Here is a 12,604-nt window from a genome sequence, read left to right as displayed (position 1 = left end):
CTGTAGTAACGCCGGTCGCGGTTGGAGTAACCGGTGTCGCAACACCGTTCAGCCCATACTGAGGACCACCACTTACCAATACCACTTTCTAGTACTGATGCCTGCTTGCTCGCCAGTGCTACACGTCACAATGGAATGAGCTAAGTTTCAGGAATTCCCGACTGTACTTCTTGATCCCACATTAAGCCTTCGAGTCCCATCAAAGCTTCGCCGTGGAGACGCCACGCTTGGTCGTTACTTTTACCAAAGCCTATACATTCCGCATAGGCATGGCAGACAACGCAACCTGTGACCGCTGCGGCCATGAAGAATCGATTGGCCATATTTTGTGCGACTGCCCGCAGTACAGTCCACAGAGGTAATCCCTTCGCCACGAACACAACCAGATGGACGACCGACCACTATCGGAAGAAGGAATTCTACACCATCGATAGGACCTAACATCACAGAAAAAGGCCGTGCAAGCGCTACTGCGCTTCTTGCGATCTACCGGCCTTTGTAAACGCCTCTAACTGCAACGCCCTTTGTGTGTGTATCCCTGAGTGTGCATTTTAACCCTGTCCTCTCTGTCCTTTTTTTAACACCTATCTCTCAGCCCTAGTGTACGGCAGCAAATCGGAGACTAATATCTGGTTAACCTCCCTGCCTTTCCTCGTCCTCTCTCTCTCTCTCTGTTGGGAAAGGAGAGCGCACATTTATTTCCGCCTCAGAGCTTACGAGTTATCAGTGAGGTGAACGGTGTGTCATTCACTTGCCACTTCAGCCCTTGACGCAGCCACCTGTGTAATTGTGACGACCAAATTGTGAATTGCGATGAAACTAGGAAAACGATGAAACGTATGACTAAACACAAGATATAGGTGGCGGGGACATGGACCTAGAGAGAGGGAGCTTTAATGATAAGAAAGTAGCTGAGAAAAGTACCACTTCACAGTCAGATAAGCGACATAGCATGCTAACTAGCATATTATACAGCATATGAACGTTGATGGTCCATTGTTTGCCAAAAGTAATAATTGTTAATAACGAAAGTTTTTTTTCTTTTTATAACAATTCTATGGACACTCCAGGTAAATTTTCCCCGTCGGCGTCGGCCTAGTCGTTATCTCCCGTATATGTTTAAGTATATGTGTGCTATATTTTTATCTGTGCCGTACATGCCAACGTTACTAGAACCAATCTATGCAAGGCAGATGTTGTACTATTCAAGAGTAAAGTTGCTCGAACCAGGTTTTATGTTCTTGACTGAAATATTCCTAAGAGTTTTTATTTAGAATTGCAGCGTGCGAACTAAAGTGATGAAGCATGTCATTCATAGCACCTGCATTCTATGCTAAGTCTTCTTAACTATTAAATTGCAAAACCAGTGCAGTGCTGACAATCTGAAAGTGACATATTTCACTATCGCCGCTCTTTGCAAGAAGTGCATTGGTGCCTATGCGATGCCGTTACAGGCCCTACACTGCATGTTAAAGCTTTTAAGCGTGCCAGATACGTCGGCGCTCAGCGTACGTCACATCCTGGTATAGTCGCATCCGCTTATAGTTAGCACACTATCCGATAAGTTCGAGCGCTACGCAAAACCTTGCTATCGCTTGCCAGTGCTTCGCCCTTCGGGCGAAAGTTCCGTATCTTTTACCTCCTTTATGCTCTACAACCTAGCTTAGTATTCAGTTCTGACAACACCAAGATGTCAGAGCATGGAAGTTTTCATGCAAAATCGTCAAATGGCCCACTGAGTGAAGAAGACGGCATCTGAAGTATGTAGCAGCGAAATGGCGCCTAAAGTCCAATTGGCTGCAACGCGACGTCACGAGCGTTCCTCGATGGAGCAGAGCGGGCGAAAGGGAACACCTGCTGCCGCGACAGTACACCAGGCGCTGTGTGAAGGGAGAGGGTGTCGCCTCGACGCCATGTCACCCTCGCCCTCGGAAGCCTATGTTATCCGCGCGTTCCTTGTCCGCGCAAGCTCTCGCCTGCGTCCCAACGGCGCCTCGTTAAGGCCAAATCAAAACGCGCCAAGCGTCTCAACGGGCTCGCTTGCCCGGGAGTAGTTCGTAACTCGTAGGACCGCTTAGCGGCGTTCAATTGGACATTCATGCTCTCGCATTCACAGCTCATAAGAAGTGCTTAGGCGTCCTCGGGTTTCTTTTTCCCTCAACTCCAAATGGAATTCTGAGCCAGTACTAGAAAAACAAACCAAAAGCTCTTACGCTAGTTAACTTCGTAAGAACAACAACAAGCAAATATAAGGGCAGTGAATATAGTACTGGCGGCCGACCAGTCAGTAGATCTTACGAGTCAAAGTTTGCGAATTTGGCCTCAGATGCGCCGCGGCCATATATCAAACATGTAATCTTAGATGCCAGTAGCAGCACAACCCTTCTTTGAGCTCTGGCCTCCTGGTTCGAGACACGCGAGTATGCTTAGTCAGATACAACGATATCACCAAGAACTACCAGCTAGGCAGGTGGATATTGCCCCCACGTCACCCCAAACTGTAACGTAGCCAGGCAGAAACCTCTCCCAGTCCGGTGCGATTGCGGCTAATTTTCCTCGCGCAATACCCGAGTGCTATTTGCAAGTTATGTCGGGCAACTAGAGCGACGCTGTCACAAATGTTGTGGGAGTTTCCTGTTATACTCAATTATTATCCTGTTATCCTCAACTGTTATCCTCAGTTCCAACCTCAAGACAGAAGAGCGGGCAGTCCAGCGGGCCCGAGCGGCGGCGACGAGGTCCCCTCGTTGGAGACCTGAGCCCGGGTCGTTAAACTTTGCCGGAATTACAATAAAGTTCTTTCCATCCATCCAGTGCAGCTCATTCACGTCTGCAAATGACTCACATTAATTTTTCATAACGTAAAGTTTTCACTTGATGGCAGATATAGAAGCGCCGTGTTCCAGCATATTTGCACGCGGGATAGTACACTGACACACATAAGCCTTTGATGAAGAAATAAATAGTGCGAAAGAGCAACTAATTTTTAAGTAAATACGTCGAAGCCTCATATCGTGCCTCATTTATCGTGCTACGCACCCCGCTCCGTACCACTCCTTTTTCTGATATTTATAAATGATCTTCCTAATGCCATATCATCTTGTATCCGCCTCTTCGCAGACGATTGTGTCCTTTACCGCCGCATATCTACTCCCGATGATCAGGCTCTGCTTCAACGCGACTTAAATCTCATAGAAACCTGGTGTGCGACATGGCTTATGCAACTGAATATTTCCAAATGTAAGTTCATGCATGTATCAAGAAAGCGAAATAACCTCAGCTATCCGTATTCATTAAATTCTACACCACTCCCTGAAACAGAATCATACAGGTATCTCGGAATCATCGTGAACAACAAACTAACATGGTCTGAACACATTTCAAAACTTTGTACAGATGCTTCTAAGTTACTTGGGTTTATCAGACGATCCCTCGCTTTTTCACCCCGTTCTGTCCGTCAACTCGCCTACGTAACATTCATCCGTTCGAAACTCGAATATGCCTCGGCGATCTGGATCCCCATCAGAACTATCTAATCGATCAGCTTGAAGCCATCCGAAATCGCGCGGCCCGTTTTATCACATCGCAGTATGACAGACGACACAGTATAACTCTTATCAAGGCATCCCTTGATCTTCAACCCCTGGCACTTCGGCGTAAAATTTCACAACTTTGCCTATTTCACAAATTATACTATACCTTCCCACAGCTAAGAAATTCTGTATTACACCCGCCGCTTCGCACCTCACGCCGTCTTTTCAACTCCTTAAGTTTGCAGCGCATACATGGCTCCACAAACTCATTTAATAAATCTTTTTTACCTAGCTCCATAACATTGTGGAATGACTTACCCGATTCCATAGTTACTGAAATAGAACCTAATAAATTCAGGCACTTATTAACAACACATTTCAAGAGCTGAGTTATTTTGCCGTGTTTTTGAATGTGTATGCGTGTTTTGTTTTGTTTCCAAGTTGTTCTTTCCAAGTTGTTTGTATCCAAGTTGTTGATGCTACTAAATGATGTTAATGTTGAACATGTATCCTGCACTCTGTATTGCTTTTTGTTGTTACCGACCATTGCATATGTAACGACTGCTCCCCCCCCCTTATGTAATGCCCTAATCCAAGGGCCTTTAAGGATAAATAAATGATGATGATGATGATGATACGGTGAAAAAAAAATGCCATCCTCCTACCCGACCGCTTTGCAACATATATTCCCCGCACGAGGTGAAGGGCACAGTGGGCCTCATTATCAGCAAAGAGTAACACTTATACATTATGGACCAACGAGATAACGAGGTACACCTCCTATGCTATAGTTCAGAAAGCCATGGTATAGAGCATAGGCACTAAAAAAAATTGAGTAGGTTTGGTTCCATAACTTAGCTAAATAGTGGCGACTGCACGAGAAACTAGAAAATATAATAACTTGTGGTTGTGAAGTACCGCTGAGAACATAGCATACCGAAAAAGAAAGGTAAGGCATAAACAAAATTAATGAGAGAAGCTCGGGTCAGTAAGAGCGCTTTGCACCAGCATGTCGTGAACGTTGCTTTGTCCCAAGGAGCCACATATGAAGTCACACGTCGCAACGGTCTTTTTAGATCCAGAATTCCGGTCTCTTCCGAGTATTTCTGGTCATTCTCTGTGGGCCTAATAATAGCGCTGTCAGCGGAACGTCAAGTGCGAGCTCTCAGTGAAAAAAAGCCGTTCGCAGAAGTTGCGCTATGACGCCATCCGGCATCTTCCGCTTGCCGCGCTGTCAACAAGAGTGTCACTGATAGCACACGCGCCGTTATGATTTCGCAATTTGTCGGTCTCTGGATGCAGAGGGGACACCAAACTCATCTCGAGTGTCGAACGCCGAGCAAACCAGACAGAGGGGTCTCTCATTGGAGCCGTTTAGGCGTGCTACGGACCGTTTCTTTTACTTTGTTCACCGACGATGACAAATACCCGCCTCCCCCGAAGTCTTACGTGCGAACAATGCAAGAGTATCCTGACGTAAGTTCAATCATGTGGCGCGAAAGTTGCCCGAACAAAGTTTCTGCGGTTCTGCTTTTCGCCACGTCCGGCGTTGCTCCAGATTGGAGATCACATATTTAACTGCTTATCGTGACACATCTCGTTTAAGCGTATATTAGTTGGTTCTTTTGTTTAGTTTGATTCTCAGGCCCAAACAATGAAACGTTCCTTTCCTTCGAGCGCTTCCTAACCTTACGTGAGGCCTCCTTACAGCGAAGGACCGATGGAGGAAGCAAGCATACTCTGAAAGCTCCCTTCACCCGTCCTCACGTAAGGAGCGGTTGCCGCCATGCCTGGGTTCGAGATTATCTCTTAAAAGCTTTAGGCGAACACCAGAACACCACTATTCAATAAAAAAGGTTGTATCGTCACACAATCTTTAAGTTGATGAGCTAATATAGAGAAGCGTGGACGCTATTTTCTAGTTTTGTTTATTAAACCTAAAGAAGTAGCGTATTACGGTGCAAAACTTGATGTGATCCAGCAACGCTGGTACGCCGGCGTCGTGCAACGCCTAGCAACGCTTCCATGCCGCACGCGTGACTGAAACGAACGTGCCTGGCAAAACGTACCGTGCTCGCGCTTCTCCGAAGGTGGGCGACAGCACGCACGCGCAAGCAAACGTCACGTGGTTAAGCAGTGAGGCGAAGCGCTCGTTCAGGGCCAGGAGCGGCGTAAGGACGCATGAAGGTAGCTTGGTCCAAACAATAAAACGTTCCTTTTAGGTGTGTGCGAATATTGAAATTTTCGATTACGAATCGAATACGAATAAGGCGAAGAACTCTCTTCGAATATCGAATACATGTGTAGTATTAAAAAATTGCAAGAGAGGTAACAATAGCTTTATTACCCTTTTAAAAATAAGATTGCATTCTACAAGGTTGCTTCAAATTAAAGAGGTACTCAATTATAGATAATGGACTCAGGTAATGCCCTCAGTCAGGTAAAACGCTTGTTACAGATTGTAGTGAAGGAAAATTAACTGCTCAATATGGCCAGAAAGTAAACGCTCTCTATGCACTGTCACATTTCTACCGGTAGAAAAGACTCACTAGGAACTGAAGTGGCAGGGATCGCCAACTACTTCCGGGCGAGTGCACTTAAAAGCGGGTACCTGAAGCGGCCAATGGACTGCCACCACTCACAAGGATTCATGCCCCTTTCCAGAAGAGGCTTTTGCGCGTAGTCTGTAACTTCCCCCTCAGGGGCAGATGCCAAATGTGTCTTCTCTTTGTTCATCACTAGATCGTCAAAAGCATTCCATACACTCGATGCCACCAGTGGACACGAAGTCGACGATGGCATGGCGGTGTCCCCACGGTGTTCCACGACGGCTTCCTGGAGCTCCCTTGTCACAAGGTTTTTCAACCAGATAATCTGAACAGATGCCTGATGAACTGTGGCCATAAAGCGCGGATCAAGAAACATGCCTAGGCTGGCCACTTCATCAAATTTCCACTCCGCACAAAGAGCCTTGATACATTTTGAATCAATGTTAGCAAACCCTGAGTTGCCTTTGCAACCTTCAAGGCAATGGGGCATTCCAAAAATAATTGGAATTATAAAGCTTGGTGAAAAAGAAACCGAAACTGATCATGTCTCAAATGCCTGAAGCAGATAGACTGAAACAGAGCATACAGATAATGGCAACTCAGGGTTGCAAAGGCAACCCTGAGTTGCCTTTGCAACCTTCAAGGCAATGGGGCATTCCAAAATAATTGGAATTATAAAGCTTGGTGAAAAAGAAACCGAAACTGATCATGTCTCAAATGCCTGAAGCAGATAGACTGAAACAGAGCATACAGATAATGAGCGGATCATGCGAAATTCTCAGTTAATAAACATGTTCTTAGGAGAACGCGGAGCAAGCATACAATTGGTTAATTGCTCAATTATTCGCAGTCTATCCGAATATTCGCCGTTTCCACCGTTATTCGGCCGTCCTCGGATATTCGTGAATTTCCGAACATGCATTTCTCGAATGGAATACGCTTCGAATATGGAAAATATTCGATTCGTATTTGAAATTCCGAATATTCGCACACCCCTAGTTCCTTTCCTTCGAGCGCTTCCTAACCTTACGTGAGGCCTCCTTACAGCGAAGGACCGATGGAGGAAGCAAGCATACTCTGAAAGCTCCCTTCACCCGTCCTCACCTAAGGAGCGGTTGCCGCGTGCCTGGGTTCGAGATTATCTCTTCAAATCTTTCCGCGAACACCATTATTCTATTAAAAAATGTTGTATCGTCGCACAATTTTTAAATTGAATAGCTAACATAGAGAAGCGTGGACGCTTTCTTCTAGTTTCGTTTACTAAAGTTAAAAAAAAGTTGCGCATTACAGTGCAAAACTTGATGTGCTCCAGCAACGCTGGCACGCCGGCGTCTTGCAACGCCTAGCAACGCCTAGCAATGCTTGCATGCCGCACGCGTGACTGGAACGAACATGCCTGGCAAGACGTACCGTGCTCGCGCTTCTCCGCAGGTGGGCGACAGTGCGCATGCGCAAGCGAATGCCATGTGGTTAAGCAGTGAGGTGAAGCGCTCGTTCAGGGCCAGGAGCGGCGTAAGGACGCATGAAGGTAGCTTTGGAGCTACCTTATGCTGAGGAAGCACCAAGGAAGCCTTCACCGAGGGCCCCTCAGTAAGGAAGCTTTCAGAGTGACATAAGGTAGCCTCACCCCAATGAAGGCTTCCTTAGTGAGGTAAGGAAGGTTTCATTGTTTGGCTTCTTATGCTGAGGAAGTACCAAGGAAGCACCAAGGAAGCCTTCACCGAGGGCGCCTCAGTAAGGAACCTTTCAGAGTGACATAAGGTAGCCTCACTGCAATGAAGGCTTCCTTACTGAGGTAAGGAAGATTTCATTGTCTGGCCCTCAGTACTGCCATTCTCGTACGAGGCCATAGCAGGTGGACAGCATAGTCGCGTACAAGGGAACGTGTTTAGTGTGAAGAACTTATACGGGAATAAAATTAAATGAGATCAGCAATATACAAGAAATTGTTATTCATGTATAGTATAATAAGATAGTAGATGCTCTGTGATACATGGTCTGTGATACAGGCAATAGCCTTAACATAAGAAACGCAATATATGCATACAATGCATGCAGTGTACACCGGCTGCCCCAACTAAATGCCACCAATAAAAAAAATATAACGCCGTGCTTTGCGCAAAACTTCGCCCAATGTATGTTTATAGATGTGCACGGTGCTAGTCATGAGCATATTTTTAATTAGTCAAAGATAACTGTTTTATTATATGAATTAGAGAACTTAAATTTGACTTATCTAATTGATGGGGTTTCGATGCCGAAGATGTGGAGTACACAGATAAATAATGGATAAGGCCTTTTAAAGCCATCTATGTGATGTTTGGTCCTTTCTCCGCTGAAAACAAAAAAAGAAAGCCTGTAAAATTTAAAAGTGTACCCCGGGAGACCGCGTCCACGCACCAGTGATAGCAGCAGTCTTATCTCAAGTAAAACGGAGAAACCAAGTTACAAACATCGTCAAAATAAGAATTTGTTGATCACGGAAACGACGTCAAAAGATCACTCCGGCCGAATCGGAAGCATGCACTGTGTAATCATGAAGACGTATACCCGTTGTACGTCTTTCGACTTATTAATGTGCACTGATTTTGGAAAGGCAGGTTGGTGAAGCTTGCTAAAATTACCTGACGCTGTCTGAAGATAGTGGCGCATGCCACTATTCCGAAAGGCACCATAAATCACAGCTGTCGCAAACTAGAAAAAAAAGATACGTACTTGTTATAACTTATTCATAGAGCTTGATAATCGGCATATGTAGGAGCACTCAGAAAAAAGCGGCCAATTTGCGTTTCATGTAGGGCAGCGTACTTCGACACGCTGCTGATAGCTAAGTAAACCCGCCATGGTTGCTCAGTGGCTATGGTGTTGGGCTGCTGAGCACGAGGTCGCGGGATCGTATCCCGGCCACGGCGGCCGCATTTCGATGGGGGCGAAATGCGAAAACACCCGTGTGCTTAGATTTAGGTGCACGTTAAAGAACCCCAAGTGGTCAAAATTTCCGGAGTCCTCCACTACGGCGTGCCTCATAATCAGAAAGTGGTTTTGGCACGTAAAACCCCAAATATTATTATTATTAGCTAAGTAAGGCGCTGTCTGGCGGATTATATCATTGTTCCACGTATGTGTGTTGAAGATGTGCGCTTGTACACTTTTCGATCTCAAGCAACGACTTACGTTGCACTGGAATAAATACAGCAACTTTTGGGACAGCACATACGAAAAAAATCTACAAAGGTACTTCGCAATATTTAAACGCGGTACCAAATTTATTTTAAATTATTCTGGAACAGCACCGACGCGGACACTCACACCACATTTGGAACGTGAGCAATGATAATGCTGCACAGCCGGGATGGCATTTACCGAGAAAACCTGACCACAAGCGGTCAGAGGCAGTTTAAAAGAGGATATCAAAGCTTGGGCGTAGGTTTAACTGAGTATTGGTACTATGTTAACCGAATCCTGAGACCAATCGAGTGACAGCGGCTGGATTACTCCATATTGCTTCGCAGGATAGACGACACCATGAGCAAGTCAGGTAAACGCTTGGCCGAGCTGGTGGGTCATCCTGTAAGTATTTACACGATGGAAGTACGAAAGCGAGAAACAACGCGGACAGCGCTAAGTTCCAAGTGATTTTGTATTTGCGCATCTCGGCTGCCTCAATTATTCCCCATGTTGTCATTTGCCCATTCCTGCCTACAATTATAGGGTGAGATATGTGTCAGCGTGCCATCGATTGCCCTCATCGATAATGAGTTGGATTACTTGAGCTTCGCACATGACTTCGATGTGACGTAGAAGAACCAGTGGTCTCCTGTAGTGTGATGTGGTGACAACTTCGCTTCTGTACGTTTTTTTTTTCTTTCTTTGTCTGTATAAGTTTTCTTTCTGCGACTAATGAAACCAATCATGCTTTATGCTTAGTTCCTGTAGAAAAGCTGCCCGAGCCTAGAGCTTACCGGAGTCTATTCAATGCCCAGCAAGACAGTTTCATGTGGCGTGCATCGTCATTAAGTGTATATGATTCAACTGAGAAACCAGCAACGAGCTGCCGCCGCCGCCGCAGGGAAGCCAGCGTGTTGACTAATTTTCGGTGCGCCGAGTGCAGAGGTTCTGAAGAATACGATGATTGAGCCACCGGACTGGGTTAGCCTGAGAGCTTCTGCTGATTTCTTTCAGTCATCATCATCATCAGCCTGGTTACGCCCACTGCAGGGCAAAGGCCTCTCCCATACTTCTCCAACAACCCCGGTCATGTACTAATTGTGGCCATGCCGTGCCTGCAAACTTCTTAATCTCATCCGCCCACCTAACTTTCTGCCGCCCCCTGCTACGCTTCCCTTCCCTTGGGATCCAGTCCGTAACCCTTAATGACCATCGGTTATCCTCCCTCCTCATTACATGTCCTGCCCATGCCCATTTCTTTTTCTTGATTTCAACTAAGATGTCATTAACTCGCGTTTGTTCCCTCACCCAATCTGCTCTTTTCTTATCCCTTAACGTTACACCTATCATTCTTCTTTCCATAGCTCGTTGCGTCGTCCCCAATTTGACTAGAACCCTTTTCGTAAGCCTCCAGGTTTCTGCCCCGTAGGTGAGTACTGGTAAGACGCAGCTATTATACACTTTCCTCTTGAGGGATAATGGCAACCTGCTGTTCATGATCTGAGAATGCCTGCCAAACGCACCCCAGCCCGTTCTTATTCTTCTGATTATTTCTGTCTCATGATCCGGATCTGCTCTCACTACCTGCCCTAAGTAGATGTATTCCCTTACTACTTCCAGTGCCTCGCTGCCTATTGTAAATTGTTGTTCTCTTCCGAGACTGTTAAACATTACTTTAGTTTTCTGCAGATTAATTTTTAAACCCACTCTTCTGCTTTGCCTCTCCAGGTCAGTGAGCATGCATTGCAATTGGTCCCCTGAGTAACTAAGCAAGGCAATATCATCAGCGAATCGCAAGTTACTAAGGTATTCTCCATTAACTTCTATCACCAATTCTTCCCAATCCAGGTCTTTCACTCACGAACTGCTATATACCTGCCATTTTTTTCACGAACTAATGAAATAACTGTCGTTTTTCCCCTTGAGCGCTCCTTCTAGACTTCACGTGATGTAGTCATCATGAAATTAGCTTTTTTCGTTCAATAATTATAGTCAAGTCTCTACATCCTTCTGTAAACCCAGAGAGAGAGAGAGAGAGAGAGAGAGATTAAAGGGAGAAAGGAAATGTAGGGAGGTTAGCGAGACTTTGTACAGTTACCTACCCTATACGTAGGGATGGGGTTGGGGGAGTCCCGAGTGATCCACAGAATGCCAGAATACATCGCTTCTTCAGAGTCAAGGGCGTCCACGTTGTGGAAAAGTATAACGCGGTATGGCCGTGTGACTATAATGTAAAATGACGTGTCGAGAATTGTTTGCCAACGAGATGAAAGGTTCGTAGGTAAAGTATATATCACTGTTTTGAACCATATTATTTCGGCTGCCGCTCTTTATTCTTTTTACGTGTTAATCTCTATTAACAAAGGAAAGAGAAACAGAGGCACTACTCGCAGAAGAGACGAAAAAGAAAGAGAGAGAGAACGTGTTTTGAGAAGTTGCCCACTAATGCAGATATACATACAACCGACTTATCTGATGGCAAGAAGACTCACTACGCATAGCCAGGAGCATTCTCAGACAGCTTCCGCGAAGGTCCTTTTCTTGCTTTATGTTCATGTTCACGCATACACAGGCGCATCTTTCAACCAAAGGAAGATATAAATGTTTTTCGTGTGTGTCGTTCTAAAAAGATGAAACAAAAAGTCGTTTTGCTCTGTTAGAAGGCCTTCGTGGACTCTTGCGACAGCAATCATCTGCCAAGCGGTTGCGCAATGGTTGTGCAGAAATAAGAAACGCCAAGTCACGCGACGAGTAAGGTGAGGCCACGCAGACGGATGTCGCACAAGGCATATCCGTTTTTTCAGCCCCGCTGTCTCGTCAGGGAAAACGAGTCACGATGGAGCAAACAAGCTTTCGTCGGGGGAGCGCTGTGTGCTGTGAACATTCTGCATACGGGATGAGCCCCAAGCTCCATGTAAGCCTGAAGGCGCGTCGATTCACCAAAGCTAAGCAACGTCAAAAGTAAATAAAGGAAGTGTTACATTGTTTGTTATTCTGTCCCAGTTTTAAACTTTTTAAGTGGGACCAACATTGGATCAATATCTTCTTTCGTGTCTTTATTTGCATGTGTGTCCGTGTAAACGAAAAAAAAAAACATCCGCAAAGAGCAAACGGATGCACGAACTAGTTGAGTTTCATTGTTTTTCTTGCTGCCACATAATCAAATTATAAAGGTACTTCCGCCTTTTATTTGTCCTTAATGTTCAAGCAATTTGCGCCTGGGCATATTACGACAGATATGGGGTAGAAGAAAAGCAAAAAGTAAAGCTGAGAACTTTGTCCTAAGAATGAGAAGTTAGCGACCTAGTTGAAGTATTGCTTTTTCTTTCATTCAACGTGTGGTGTTCAGCAGTC

The sequence above is a fragment of the Dermacentor albipictus genome, chromosome 1 (assembly GCF_038994185.2).
Source record: "Dermacentor albipictus isolate Rhodes 1998 colony chromosome 1, USDA_Dalb.pri_finalv2, whole genome shotgun sequence".
Taxonomy (NCBI): Eukaryota; Metazoa; Arthropoda; class Arachnida; order Ixodida; family Ixodidae; genus Dermacentor; species Dermacentor albipictus.
This window is presented reverse-complemented; position numbering follows the sequence as displayed.